The sequence below is a fragment of the Charadrius vociferus genome, unplaced genomic scaffold (genome assembly GCF_000708025.1).
Source record: "Charadrius vociferus isolate BGI_N301 unplaced genomic scaffold, ASM70802v2 scaffold1151, whole genome shotgun sequence".
Classification (NCBI taxonomy): domain Eukaryota; kingdom Metazoa; phylum Chordata; class Aves; order Charadriiformes; family Charadriidae; genus Charadrius; species Charadrius vociferus.
The window spans coordinates 480,147-496,489 of NW_009647006.1; positions in this window are offsets into that span (position 1 = coordinate 480,147).

A 16,343-nucleotide genomic window follows, 5' to 3' on the forward strand; every position below is an offset into this window, starting at 1 on the left:
GGAGGGAGAAGGACTAAATTGCTCGTTACACTTCCCTTTGGAGGATCAAAGCTGTTGACTGAACCCTAGCTCAGCTGAGGGAATTTTCAGTTTGTAAAAGTTTGCTACGTTATGTATATCTGCATCTCAGCTGGATACTCAGCATCTGTATGTCAAGAATCCTTAGTGGTACTCGACATCCTCGCCCTGTCCCTTTGCACTGCCACTAAAATACTTTCCTTTCATTGTAAAGTTAGTGACATTCTTACTCAGGTGGAATTTTGCAGTGTTAGGGAATGTAGTATTTTATACATGTTTCATAAGGGCCTATGTATTACGCAGAGACTAAATATAAATATATAAAGGCTGATGCTGTATGAACCAGTTAAAAATTAAACAGCTTTGATTTATATAAGAGGCAGCCATTCTCCCTATTACTGACTGTAGGATAGTTTATTCAGGTTGAAGAAAACAACTGTCTGTTGGAGACAGATGAGGAAGTGCATAAAGATGATCATGACAGGGATGTTTAAGAACTTCATAAAACTACTATCAACTTCTTCATACCATCAGACTTGAGATCAACATGCAGGCCTGCAGTTATGCTTTAATTTTACTCCATTATCATCTACAGTAAATCCTTTAATATTTACAAAAGTAAATATTAAAAAGTTGGAAAATAGTTAAGCAAAGATTTTTTTTAACTTTTCTTGTTTATGGATGGATGGGAGAGTCTTTGCCTCTTATGAAAGTAGTTTTTAAACTTCTGGGCAATACTGATGTATGAAATACAAATTGATGGCTACGTGGTCTGGCTTCCAGCAGCTACGTTACATCAAAATGAGTAAAAGTACATTGTTTTAACTTCTGTGGAAGCAATGGTTATAATTGCCAGAAAGAAGTGGGGTAATGGCAGGGCATATGTTGTATGCCGTAAGTCCACAGTATGAAAGGATTTGAAAATAACAGTCATACAAAAATGATAGGTCTATATATGTAATTAAGAATTAGTTCTTTGCACCATCTGCGCTAGTCTATTCTATATCAGCTTGGTGACTAGGTGGATGAATCTATCAGGATAAAATACTTTCATCTAAAGCAAAGTAGCTGCTGTATTTTAAATGATGAAGATAAACCCATGAAGCAATCAAATAAGTCTTTCTTTGCCTTTGGCTTGTAGTAATAATTTAAAACATTGCCAACAAATAGATGCTGCATAACATGTTTTGAATATATTTACTTTGAAACATGTACATATCACTATATTGCATAAATGTCATTTATTTACACATGCAATTTCACATTTAAATGGCCACAGGAAATTTGAGAGGTTTTGTTTTCTTTTGCTGCTGTTTATTAATGCTTCAAGGTGTTGCTCTATATTTGTACACAGCTGCCACGGCATTAGAACTAGAATGTTCTAAAAATAAGAGTTAAAAAAAAAAAAGCGTGGTGGTTTTCTTTTACAGAGAAGCTAGTCTTTGCTGCAGATACAGACAACATTTGATACTTAGTGTTTTTGCAAAGTGTCTTAACTGAAAGGCAGATGTTAGTAATGCAAACTTCAGAGTACGTGTGCCTGTTTAGTACTTTTAGGCTGGGTTTAGGAAGATCAGTGTCACAGAGAGGAAGGTCAGGCTTTTTAATCAACTAAGCATAAGCCATCTAGAACGTCAGGGTCCACATTGCTAATCTACATCAGGGTAAGTCAAGAATCAGGCCCATCTGCTAATAGAAATAAAAGGTATGGCTTTAGCACCAAAATGATATGCAAATAAATGGCTTAGATGTATTGCAGAGTACTGAGTTTAAGTTCATGTTTTATACAGTTGTTTGAGAGCAATGGGGGATTCCAGAGCTCAGGGTTTGACTTACAACTTTAATTTCCTCATTTGCTGTTATTGAGACTTAAAATGTTCTGAAGTAGTAATGGAAAAAAAAAAAAAAGAGTACAATGTTATTTGACAGAGACCATGCTAGGGCTTTTTTCCACAGAGTTGAAATGGTTTTAATCCTGATCAGCTATGAACTTCCTGTTGAAACTGAAAGAACGGCATGTATCGTATATAAGAGATTGTTTCTGTGCCAAACTGTTACAGCATATTTTGCGGTATAGGCTACACTAGGATTTTAGTTTGGCTCAGGAGTGCATTTTTGAAGCTAATCTACCAGTCTTACCTATTCACTGTGCTTTGGTTCGCATTGTGGATCGATCTTGGAAACTCAAGTTGCATTCCTTTTGGGTGACACTAAGTCATACGCGTGCTTCTGAAATACGTGTAACATGCTGCCGCTCTAATGGGCGTTCACTCGTGGAACCAGACCATACCTGGTCTGAAGGAAAGCCTTCTGAAACGTGTGCGATGTGGTCTTTGGCTCCTCCTCAGCAGCTCTTCTGATCAGCACCGCTTCTGTTGTTGTACTGCACTACCTGATTATGGAGACATTGCCAGAAACAGCCCGTACAGCATCTTCTCAGGGCTTTTGCTTAGCTATGATCTAAAAATTTCCTTCTGCGGTAATTTTTCTAAGCAGTGAGTCACCGATTTAATCAGTATTGGTTCTCCCCTCTAAAATGGAGTGGGAGCTGGCATTAGGAACCCGTTCCAGCACAGAATGGAGCTGCAGTTACTACTGTAATACTAATATATTTAAGTAGATTCTTCCTCAATATGGTCCAGCTTCTCTAAAAATTTAACTTGCCCTCTGTAGATGTAATTTCAGTATCCATGTTTCTCAAATCAGCAGAAAAAAAACCTTTTATTCTTTAGTTTTGTGTTTGCCTTTCACTAAAAAGGAAACATTTTTCTTACCCTCTGTCGCATGATTTCATATACATTAGTGGCAGAGGTCTGAGCCTGTTCAAGTTCTGTGCGGTGAAAAGTCATTGCTAAGGAAAGGTGAAATCAAAAAGGGTCTTTCCTGTCTTATTTGACAAAGTAATTGGCACAGGAAACATTTCTAATCAAATCAGGAACAGACCTTTGATTGTACTCCTCATCTGTGACATAGGAAAAAAGGGGAAAAGAAGGAGGGAGGAGAGGGATAGATTGTAGCCCTTCCTCTCCTTTTAAGCCAGATTTTCAAAGAGGGATCTAAAATTGCATTTGAAGTTTGGGTTGATTTTTTTTCCCTTTCATGCGCAGTCTAAGAACTGCAGTTTTAAAGGCCTATTTAAAATCTGGTCTGTAAAAATCAGTCCTTTGCTTTGTATTTTGGAAGCTTCTTAATCTTGGGGACTTCTTCATCTCCTCAGGCCACTGAAGGTCAGTCTAATGCTGCATGTTTCGTTCTTCCTTTAATGCAGTTTGTTTAACAAGGTTTGACTTTCAGTCAAAGAAAGAGGTTTTTTCTGTTAGCGTTCTAGCAGTTGTAGCATGGAACTCTCTGTGGGTTCCTTTACTATAGAAAGATGGGTAAATCAGCTCCTGTGAAGACGCCCGCTACCTGGCCCTGATGCTTCTGCTTCATGATGCAGCATACTTAACGTCCATTTGGCTGTCTCTGACTATCTAAGGTCTGCAGCGTTCACGCGAGTTTTTCAGTCTGTGCTTTTTAATGTAAAATACATGATATAGGTATGATTGCTTGTGGAAAATGAATAATCTTTGAAACAATTACTTAAGATAGTCCTGGTCCTTTGCATGCCTGTAACTTGTTATTCTGAAGGTAAATTAACCACACTTCGATCGAATCAGGTTCTACCCCGTATTATAATATTAAAATAATTTATTCCCTGCAAAATGAAATAGTCTCAGAAACAGAAGTGCTGAAGTCAGACAATGTGATAACCACTTAAGGGGTTCAGCGTGCCGTCTCAGATAATGCCTTGCCATCTGCCATTTGGCAGCGGGGTCTTCACGACTTCACCAAAGCTAGGGGATAACTGTATTGGGTGTCTGTGGCAAGGTTTTGACAGTGGGGGAGCTGCAGGGGCGGCCTTTGCAGGAGGAACTCAGGGGATGCGCCATGCTGGACAGAGCTGGTTCCAGCTGGCTCCACAACAGACCTGCTGCAGGACACAGCTGAGCCCATCACTCAAGTTGGTGGTGCCTGTGTGAAAATGTATTTAAGAAAGGACAAAAAATTCCAGAGAGGTAGAAAAGGAGGGAACAATCGAGGGAGCACCTTGGTCAGAGAAGGAGGTACTCCATAGCAGAACAGGCACTCCCCATGAAGGGGCTGTGGATAAACCCATGTCAGAGGAGGTGCATCCCTGAAGGGACAGCAGCACATGGATAAGTCCATGCCAGAGCGGATATATCCCTGAAGGGTCTGCAGCCCATGGATGAACTCGCACCAGAACAGGTACATCCTCAAAGGGATCGCAGCCTGTGGAGGACTCGTGCCAGAGCATGGGAAAGGTGAGAAACAGAGCGCTGGAGAGAACCCCAATGTCCTGACCACAACTCCCCCTGCCCAACACTGCGTTTCCCCACTGAAGGGACTAAGTGTAACCTGTGGCCATAACAAGGCCAGAAGTGTATGATCATCATCATCAGAATCATTTCTTCATTGCCAGTCCTCACGTTTCATTTGACTTTCCCCTCCTTCAGACAATCCCAAATCGGTTACAGACCAGCTAAGGTAATACCTCAGTTACTCTTTCCGGAGGAGGAATGTGAGAAGGTAGACTGTAGCTGTAGCCCCATACTGACAGTACTGATGTGTACTCGGTGCTGTACTAAGTGCCTTCATAACACCGAATGAAGCTGTGAAGAAAAAAGTCAAGAGGATTTGAATGTTTGCCTCTCATCTCAGAGGAATTTGGGGCTAGTGAAATTCTCTTTTGGAAGATGTTATGGATTAAAGGTCTCTGAATACTTTAGCCACTGATTTATTGCACCAAAGGGTAAAGTTTTTGTCATCACCTACTCATCCTAGACATCCAGACATAAAATTAAAGCAGACCATCTGCTCCACCTTTGAAAGAAAGCATGTACACACTCACCATTCTGGAGTAGGTTTGCCTGGATTTGACTTGCTGTAGTTGGTTGAGAGGATCAGAATTCAAAACATGTATTGGTCATCAGGTAAGGCAAAGATGGACTTGGCTGTAATCTAGGATTGCGGGTATTTTCCTTGCACTCATCCTTGCTTCAACTATTTGGTGAATGTGGGAAATTGTCACTAATTTGTAAAACTATCTTTGAGGTGATCATGGACATCAGAATTATCAAAGAGTAGTTCTTAAAGTAGATTCATTGCAAAGAGTGCCAATGCTGCCATCGCTGTGTTTTAATAGATAATTTTAATTTGTTTGATCAAACCCAAGAACATACTTAATTTTAAACAAAGTGGAATTCTTCCTGGGTGAGACTGTGAAGAATACAGCGTTTATACTCACAGCATACTGGCAATAGACTAAAACAACTTAGAAGTGATTTGGCAATAAAGACTTACTTTTTCTTTGCTATGTCTACGAGCAAAATTCATAAGCTGGTGATATCTACCTCGACGGTGGAAAGTGACAATTGACAATTTAATATACTTTGTCAAGTTTTGTTGGTTAGTTCTTATTGCTGCCGAGACATGTGGGATTACTATGCTTCCTAAGTGAACAAATGTATAAACACTTGCATCCTGGTTTTGGGAAGACTGGTGCATATGGCTTTGAAATTCACTTCTGAAAAGCATCATAATGATGAACAGTTAAAGTAGAAATGATAATATTTAACATAAGAATATGTGAAAGGTCATTATGTGAATTTATTCTTTAAGTTCTGGATAAATTCAATGAGGCTTTTGGGGAGAGCATGAGCTCGATTTTATATGGAGTTTGGTAACCTCAGATTCTATCTTTTCTTTTTCTGCTAGAAGTTGTTATAAACTTGTTATGTCCAAGTATAATGCCTAGTTTTGTAATGATTTTCTTTCAAATGAAAGCATTCTTGCTTGGTATTGATATATTTGGGGGGGTGGGGTGGAGGAAAAAATACCCACTTATGTGATTATAATTTAAATTTCATATTGCCGAAGTGACCCTTTCCAGGATTTCACTGAGCGTTGGATGAGGTTAAAACTGAGTGTATAACTCATATCACTCAGGAGTAAAAACCACATTTCATTCCGTGTTGCGAGTTTTCAGTGACCCACAAGAAAGTTAAAAAAACCCAAACAAACCAAGTTGCACTGAAAGTCCAGAGAAATGGGTGCAAAATTTCCTGTGCTATTTTTAATTTGCTGCTCTTTCTGCATGTCTTCCCAACTGTCAAACCTGAAAAACCTCAAATTATATTTTTTATTATTTTATGGGCTATATTGAAGATCAACTATCATTGCTACTGCTGTAATTTTTTTTTGTGCCAGTATGCTGAATTTATCCAAGGACTGCTGGTATCGGCAGGGACAGTAGTAACGTAGTTGTGAGAGATGAGTGAAACAAAAGTAGTTATTTGCAAAAATTAAACAAATATATGCCTCCTTCCTCTGGTAAAGCTATGCGTTCCCGATTAATAATACATCTTTCATGAAACAAAATACATATTTCCCCAGGTGTTTAATCATCTAATAAGTATAGAACTGTCTTGAATGAAGCAAATAGCAAGCAGATTTGAAGCAAAACAGTGCTGGTTACTGTGTTTTGATTACAGGCTACGTACAGGTAAATATACATTTACTCTAAAATTTCAGCTACCTTTAATCTCATACCTTATGCACACTGAAGTTCAGATTGATGAATGTTGAATTAAAAGCAGACATAAAATAGTTCCTTTAAATTCTCCTAATTCAGAGGCAAACTACTTTTATAGCTTTTTTTGTTGTTAATTCTTAAAACTAAAATAAATTGGGTGGTGGTTTTTTTTTTTGAGGGGGAAAAAGATTCCCAATGCCATTTTGAATGTCATAACAGAATAGCTAAAAATAAATTGGTGTATTTCTTGTGACCACTATGGAAAGGAACATCTGCGCATGCTGTCATTTCTTGTAGGTGTACCCCCAGATTTTCATTGGTTTGGCAGCTGTCCTAGTGAAAGCAAGTCTGTTTTGATAAGTATTTGAAAGGCAAGAAAGCACAGAACCATCTTGGTAAAACTCTGTTGTTCTATTTTTATTGAGGTTTGGGGATCGCTTGCAAAACCTGAAAGTTGTCTCTTTGTGGAGGCAGTAATTTGACAGTTTAGATTCTAGGGAGATTCAGCACTCAATAAGAAGGACCTAATGCAGCTTTCAGGACCAGGAATTCTAAACGTACAATTGGTTATCCTTGAAACAAAAACATTTTAAATCTCTTCTGTGGATAGGAGTCGCTTCTGTGTTACTTCACATAAGCCCATTAAAAATTTCATGCCTAGAGAAAACACACAGTGCTGTGTTATTTCCTTGATATAGTTCTTTGGAGTAGCTTTTCCACCATTTCATGAAGCTGCCCACAGAAACCTCATAGACATGTGAAAAGTTCTCAAAGGCAAATCCGTGCAGAGCTCTACCTCCTGTGTAGAGTTCTGCGGTGAGTCATTAGTCAGGTAGTTGATTATACGTGACGTTGAAACCAGAAAATTAACCGTCTGGCAGCTGGATATGTTCACAGGATCAAAGCGTAGCATGCCTTAAAGTAGCAAATGAATTAAAATTCTCATCTGGAATGTATCTGTTAAATTGTTATGCTAATACTGTGATGATAATTACGAGGGCCAAAATAGCTGACTACTGAACAAACCAACACCTGATTTTTATCTGATTTTTAATCAGATTTTTTAATCTGATTTTTATCTTGATCTTTAATGTAGTGAACAGATTTTTAAGAACTATGCTCTCTCTCCTAGCTGAAGAGTGTGTGGTTCATGCTAACAGGATGATTCTTAGTATCGCTTTGGTTTTGTAGTAGAATAGTTTCACCTCAAGATGATTTTCCTTACCCTCATTCTCATTCGTCTTTTATGTATTACTGCCTGACAAGTTGACCTTTTCAGGTTGCATGCTGTGAAACGTAGCTACTAAGGATAGTTGATAGCAAAACAGGTTATTTCCTAGATCTTATTAAAAATATTGAAAGATGAAAGATTTCTAATTAAGCTGCAGACCTGCATATTATTAGAAACTTGTACTTAAAACCAGAACAGATACTTCTTCCTTGACTATATCTAGAAAGACAGTTAGTGCCAATTGAACTTCTGAAATAGTATGTAGAGTTCATCAGTGGTCACCACAAATGGTATTCAACTTCAGAAAATGTCAGTTTTGTTAGAAATTATTGTTTTGCTTTAATAATACAAGCTTATATCCCAATCTGGGAAAATTTGGTATGTCCTTGCACATCTGCATTTGTTTTATATTAACCATGGCATGGAGTTTCAAAGCTTTTTAGCCCAGATGCTTCAACTATCAGTTTTATAATTTATAATTGCTGGTTTGTTATTTTTCTTTTTAAATGGTGTATCTTAAGAATGTGATCTTATTGTGAACTGTGAAAACAGTTTGGTGGGTTTTTTTTTTTAATCTGTCTTCATTTGATTAACTGATTTCTGTGAAAGGACGTGTCATGTATTTTAAGGACAAGTCATGTTTTAAGGAAAAGTCATGTGTTTTAAGATGTCAAATAAGATAAAAGGAAATGTCCAGAGACCATTTATAGGCAAAAATATTGGTTAAATTTTCTCAACAATATAGTTATTATTCTTAATAATCAATGCTGTCCTGAGATGTGGAAGAGCTCCTCTTACTTGCAGTTGAAAGACAGAGCCGATCAAGTTTTTTTTTCCCTTAAGGTTATATAGAAAGCTTGCAACTAAGCTTGGAGGACCTAAACCCAAGACACAGACAACAACCCGGTATCCTTTCTTCTACGGTATCCTCCTAGAAAAAGGCAAACACACCCATTGCTTTTTTTTTTTTAATTTAAAAAAATGACCACACACTATCCCTTCTGTGTCCATCTTAGTAGCTTTAAATACGTCTTGGGAGCTGACACTGCTTGCTTTCATCCAGTTTTGAATCCAGTCCTTCTTTCTCTGCTTTCATTCTCAATCAATAGAATCTATTCTCATGTATTTTTACAAGCCTAATCATTTTAGCTATGTATCTCAGCTGGTAGATAAAAGAAAAAACCCAGCATTTGTTGTCTATTATTAATTCTTATAAACTGTGGACCAGATTGTAGAAGTAGATCCATTTCAGTATTTTAAAGTAGTTCCTAGGAAGAAATAGCTATAGGAGGCATGTGTGTGTGTCTTAGTTCAAAAGGAATGCAATTCAGTGCAGTAACCTCTCTTCTAGCATACGAGTTTTCAAAAGGAGAAATGAAGCAGCTCGTTTTGACGAATTCTATTAGCTGAGGTAAATCAGCAAAACTTTGTTTTTCTGAACTAAGCATTTATTGCACTAGGCAAATGATTTTTAAGGCTAACCAGTTTTCTTTGAAAAAAGAATGCAATGTATGTTGTGTTAAAACATTTTTCTGATTATGATGTCAAGTGGTAGACAACTCAAGTCATCTTTAAACAAATAAGAAACACTTGCATGCATGAAGGACAGGACAAACAAGAAAGTACAACAGCCTTTAAGAGACCAGCATTTTTGTGTATACAAATGAACTTCAAACAGTGGCAACTTGAGTGTCTTCTAAAGAGCAGTGCTTTAGGCTTCACTTTGCTTAGCCAGTAAGTAGGATTTAATGCCATGAAAAAAATTCCCAGCACTGAGGCAAAGAGTTGATACAAAACTGACTACTGTATGAGCATCACAGGGATTTTGTTTTCCTTTTCTCTGAAGCACCAGCACAGGCAAGATAGCAGACTCTATGCACCAATGATCTGATAGGGTGTAGCAAATCTCGTCTTCCTTTGAAAGTTTTCTGCATGCGTGGCTATCAGAATGAAGAGGTTTTAAAGAGCTATAGGTGCTCAGGTTTTTATCTCTTATTCAGCTCTCTAATGCAGAGGTAAAGTATCTTCCTCCGAGAAGAAACATTCAATATGTAAAGTTGAGTGTGTTAAATGATGTTCTCTCAGATCTAAATCACTGTTGGAGGACAGGAAGATAGGGTGAGTCAGAAAGTCATTTTTTTGTGTGTGGAATGTAAAGCCAACATGCATATGTCTGTATGCTTGATATTAAGCAAGCTATTGCCATCTGGTCAGAATAACTGGTTTCCATAGAGAAGAAGGAAATAGAAGCAAGTGAAAACTGGAACAGCTACAGAAAAAACAGGTGAAGTCTTGGGCATTACTGGGCAGAAAAGGACATCCAAATGTTGCCTGTGTGGCCTAGTAGGGCTTTTTACCATGTAGTCTGTAATCAGAGAAGAGAAATAGGAGGGCAGGTTGGTGTTGCTGTTGCTAGTGTCCCTGGAAGAGTGGCTTACGGTTTGTACAGATGCTTATAAGAAGCAGTCTAGAAAGAAGAATTTAATCATGAAATCTACATGTTTCCCTACTGATCTGTAAGTCTGTAATTTCTACAGCTGTATGGAGATAATAGCGTAGGAAAGGTTTTGAGCAAATTATTACAAATAATAGTCTGATAAAAACAGAAAACAACTATTAATTCCAAAAATTTGCTCTTAATTCTGTTCTTAGTGTGGATTACTTGAACTCAGGTACATCTTTCATAAAGAGTATAAACATCCTAATATTCAAAGATTCAGAGAATATGCAACGTATGGAGGTTGAATCGAGCAATGCTTACATAAAGGTTTAATGTTGCTGGGCTGTTTGGGATAAAGCCGTGAGTACACAAACAGGTCTGATAATTCGGGTAACTAATGAATTTCAGAAGGGAAGCTCATACCTTCCAAACCATCTTCACAGTACATTGAAATGAAAAAAAGCCACAACCACCCCACCTCAAAATTTCAAAGTTCTGTAGCCCTGGTAAGTGAGTGTGCCAGTTTAAAAGAGTAATACCCAAACATCTGTGCTTCAGCTGGAATATACACTATTCTGGTTTACTAGTGCTGGAGTGTTCTCTTTTGTCAGTCTGTGAACTCATATTCTGTACAGTGTCATTTGTCAGAAGTCCATTTCACTTTTACAGTCCCTCTGTTTTCCCACTTTTGAGTTATGGTTTTCTCCATGCCTTTTGTATGGGGAATTTTTGGTGATAAAAATAATACATGGTACATAATGTTGTATGTTTCTGATTGTATTTTGTTTCTAGTTTTTAAATAATTACCTTTTGTTTCCATCCTGTGGAGAAATTATTTTACAGTTTCAGTGTTTTTTTTCCTATTGCTAATTCTACTCAGGCACTACATTTAGAAGGGAAAAAAAAAGCAGTTTCAGGGAAAGCATTCTGTGTTCTTACTTACCCTTAAATTAATTAAAATATGGTTATATTGCTCTCTGTTCAGTTTCTTAATTAATTTAATATTGTAGAGTTTAGAATCTCTTACTGTGAAATAGGTAGTTACGACTGCCTGCTTGCCTGTGTTTAAGTGCTGGTTGAGTATTGCAGCTTAGTTTAGAGATTTGCTTTTAAACATCTCTTGTTCCTTATAAAATCTTTTTTGTTTGTTTGTTTGCAGTTTTGTTAAAACATAAATAGGAAGGGGATCATTCTGAAAAATTTCTCATTTGAACTGAATTTGTCTCCTAGAGCACAACAGTGAATGTTCCTTATTTTTCTAAGGGTGTGAAGGACATAGACTCTTTTATTTTGGGACAGCAGTCATTGCTGTTTGGCTGTGTGAAAAGCTTAACACAGTAGAGCTGGAGCTCGGAAGTGTGAGGACATTCCAGGAGGATGAATAATAAAGAACTTATATAACTTGAACTGTTTGAAACCTAACATAGCATGGAGCTTAACATTAGAAACAAATTTATCCCTAATTCTGAGTATAATGGCTCTCTTAAAGTTTTGCTGTTCAAGAGCTTCAGTCTAAGACATGTAGGGGTTTATGTGGAGGATAAGCAGTTTGTGAGACTTGGCCTTTGTCCCGTGGGCAGTTCTTCGGTATTACGTAGGAGTGCTAAGAGGTAGATGGATTTGGAATTTAATAAGGATTTGGAAGATTAGTAGATTTGTTGCTGTGGAGGGGGGAAGTCTTCTAAAGTCACGGAGTCATTATTAGATAAGGTACGGGAATAGCCTCTGAAAAAGGGTATTGCTGTTGCATATAATTTTCCTGGAACTCAGCTGATGCACACAAGATTTCCTATGACTAACAGGATTGCAACAAAACAGAATACTGACATTTTTCTTGTAATTTAGTGAGGCATCTTTTGATCCATGATCATCCCTGAGCTGAGGGCTCACTATGCAAGGCTGAAAGTGAATGACATGCTCTAAAAAGATTTTGGTCTTTGTGACTTATGGAAGGTGGATAGAACATAATTCCTTTGCTCATTGGGACTGCATATTTTAGTTTTATCTCACTCCTGTGTTTCTAGGCAGTGCTAAAAAGGTGTTACTTCCCTCAAGTTTGATGGCAGCAGAGACTGAACTGGTTAGTGTGGATCTACTTAAGGTTTGTAAAAAATATAAAATTAGATTTTAAAAAAGTCTGACTACCTTTTTAGTCTTAATAGAAAAGGAAGAAACTAAACTTCCCCCTTAATATCATAGAATCACAGAATGGTTTGAGTTGGAAGGGATCTTTAAAGGTCATCTGGTCCAACCCCCCTGCCATGAGCAGGGACATCTTCAACTAGACCAGGTTGCTCAGAGCCTCATCCAACCTCACCTGGAATGTTTCCAGGGATGGGGCATTGACCACCTCTCTGGGCAACCTGGGCCAGAGTTTCACCACCCTCGTTGTAAAATGTTTCATCCTTATATCTAGTCTAAATCTACCTTCTTTCAGTTTAAAACCATTATACCTTGTCCTATCACAGCAGGCACTACTAGAAAGTTTGTCCTCATCTTTCTTATAAGCTTATTTCAGAGAAGATTATCTAGAATAACGATAAAGCACAGTATTGGATTGGGTAAACTGTGGAAGCTTCTTGGCCTATTCTCACAACTTCTGTGGAAAAAAAATAACCTCATTCAAGACTACTGCATTACACTCAAGGTCTTGCTAAGGGGAATGGGAAAACACTATATACAAGGTTTTTCCATCCTGGATACATACCCAACATGCCTTCTTCTGATCCTTACTGCTGACTGCATCAAGTTACCTACCTTCTGCTCCACGCCTTTGGTTTCTTGTCAGATGGAATCACTGAAATAGAAAGCTTAGGCAAAAAGTGGTCGTCTTTAGTTTACTTCATTAGAGTGTTTTGGCAATTTTTTAAGCCCACTTTACACTTTTATTTTAGGCTGAATGCTAGTGCTGGAATATATCTAAGGTAGTAAATCTAGAGGGAAATGCTGTACTGAACGTAATGTACATATGTTTAGAAGAACAGTCATCACCACACTTCTACGGGAAAAAAATTAAACTGAGCCAGTGAAAGAATATGCCTGATTTGCTAATTGGTGCCTGTTGTTTGTAAGGCTTAGTAACTCTTTTTTTTATTTTTCTTTTCAAAACTGAAGGAACACCTGGCTGGCTAATGTGGTCATGCAATTACTGCAACTTCCTGTTGCTATGCTGAGGCGTGCACAAATGACCAGTTCAACATTTAACTCTCCGTTTATGCATGTGATTATTACAACCTGTTGTTATGGTGATGTCAATTTGGCACGAGTGCACATCTATTTCGAAAAATCATTAGCAGATTTGTTAATGTGCTCAACTTGCTTTTACTGGGTGTGATTTTGAAAGCTTTCATGAAATCTAATGTTGAGCTACCTTTTATGTGAAACTTTGTTATGCTGAAAAGGGAAAGGTTTAGTGTTTCTCTCACATACAAGGACATTGTCTTTGGCAGAATTTAACGATCTCTGAATTAATCCTTTAACACAGGATCATTCATTCTGATAAAATCATTGTTTCTCTGTCACTCAGGTAGATAATAAACCATAGCAAAATACCGGTGGGTTTTGATTTTCCTGGAGCAGAAGCACAACTTACCCCTATCAGAGAGGTTACAGCAGAACAGAACCGTGACTCATTCTTATGTCCTCCATACAGGGACAGGAAGATCTTTAACAACTTGCATCCTATTTTCTAATGCAGACCAAAACAGCCAGGTCTCATCGCAACAGCAGATGTTTTCTTCCTCAAATTCCCATAGGTGACCAGACAAAGCCGCTTTTTTCCATGCTTGGTAAGTACCAGGGTCAGCATCTCTTTTTTTCGCTGTTGGTTTAGCAAAGCATTACTTCTCGTTATCAGGTGGCTAAATCAAGTTCCAGTTAGTTTCTCTGTTGCTGTTGCTACTCCACTGAACAGAATGAGCAGTTCAATGTTTGTCTTGTCTTTTCCAGGATTATTAGCAGCATCTATGAGCTTTGACTAATTCTTATGATATATTTCAGTAGTCTCAAATATTTCACATTTGTTGGTGACATAAAGCAACCATAAAGTTGTTGTTCAGCCCCCATGTATATCTTTTAGAAACTCAAGCAGTCGGGCTTGTTCATGTTGTGTGACAGGTAGCAGTAAACCACAGCTCTGATTTTTAATTCCTTTAAAAATTTTTCTATTTCTTTCCATATGTATTTAAGAAAATGACCAAAGTCCATTTTTGTACCTGGTGCCTTGCTTTTGCAGTGGATGAAGAGGAATATTCCTAATTTTAGGAAGTTTATCCACACAGACTATAGTTAATTACTATTAAGATAAAATTTTCAGTGTATTTGTTTTGTATTTTTATCTTTGTTTCAGAATCCAAGTAGGCAAAATGACTAGAAACCACTGACTGTGTCAGTTATTTGTATGATTCAATATTGAACCAACTGGCTAACAAAATCACAGTTCGTTGGTCCTCTACTTCTTACTATGAGTCTTTAATTCCTTTAATGAACTTGAACCAGGCACGCAGAGCTAGCTTACTGGGACTGACATCTTCTGACCCTTTACATTTGTTACCTTCTGTGAAATTGGAAAGAGGCACTGTGGTAACTCCAGCCTGCTTTAGGCCTCTTTTAATTGATTTTCTGTGAATTTTAATGATAAAGCTTCTCAGATTGCTAGTCTGAGTCGTAAATGGATCTGCAGTGATCACTACATGCTCCGTTCTTTCTTAATATGATACCGTCCCTAGTGGACCTGCTTGAATTAACACAGCAACTACAATTTTCCATTAGTTGCTGACAGCTTCACGTTAAAAAGTCCTCTTCGTTTGGGACCAAAGGTATCGGGCACAAAGCACACGAGATGGTTCTCATTCCAGACTCCAAGAATAAGGCTATTAGCATAGAGGGAAAAAAGATCTTGTCTTAGACTGAGCTAGAAAAGTTAGCATCCGGCCGTAGTTGGGGATTCCAGTTGTCTGAAGTGCTGTGTGCCTCTGGAATAGTCCAAATGGCCCTTCCCTGCTGAAGACATCATGTGAGTCTAAGTGGGATTCTGCTGGTGCAAAAGACTGATCGTAAATCCTTGCCTGGGAGAGGCAGTGAATGAGCAGGGTGTCCAGAGGTTGGAGTTAGCAGGTCATGCTGGTACTTGGCTCTCTTCCCTGGACATGCAGGGGAATAATTTAGGTTTGTGTTATCATGCTGGAAACACCCTCTGGTCCCCAGATTATGGAGTACCCCTCAACTTGCTCTTTTCCCCGCTAGCATCCCGAGATGAGTCATGCAGAGTCAGAGAGGTTGGTTATTCATCTCATCACTGTAACCCTTATGCTTTAGCAGGCCTGAGAAAACTTAGTATTTTTTTTCTCCTCCCTGGCTTTCAAAACAGTTTCGCAGCTGGTTGCCTGTAAAACTTCTGCCATCCTGGGCATCTGGCTTTGTATGTATTTATATCTAGTTGCTGTAAAACATCAGGAGGCATTCCAGCTACAACGTGGATGGATAGCTGAAAAAAAAAAGACAGTAAGAGATTTATAAATAAGTCTTGTGCAGCTGGCTGCCAGCCTTATTTTCAAGCATATTTTTCCCCGTGCATGTGTTGTGGAAGTCAAGATATCCATTAGAAAAGGTTGCCATTTAAAAACACTCCCCCTCCCAAAAAAACCCAACAAAACAAACCCAACCAACCAAAATCATGAAAACCCCAAACCAGGAGAGTCTGAGAATGTGTTGTTATTGTTTCTTTGTTATAACCAGACTGTATTTAGCATGAATGTAGGTATGTTTTATCTGAGAATCGATGGATGAAAAAAAAAATGTAAAATCTGAATGCACAAAAGGTGGCACAGAAAAGTCTAATTATCTTCACTTCCAGCCCACAATCCCCAACTAATTGGTGTATAAAGCTGGATTGGCACAAAGAAAGAGATTTCAGAAGATACCAATTTCCTGATGTTGAAGAAGAGTGGGACACCCTCCCCCCCCTTATTTCTATGTATTAAAGTTCCTATGAAGAAAGAGTTTTAATTCCAAAGGGGAAAACTAGGGGCTGTATTTTGCCCTCCACTGCTTTCAGCAGG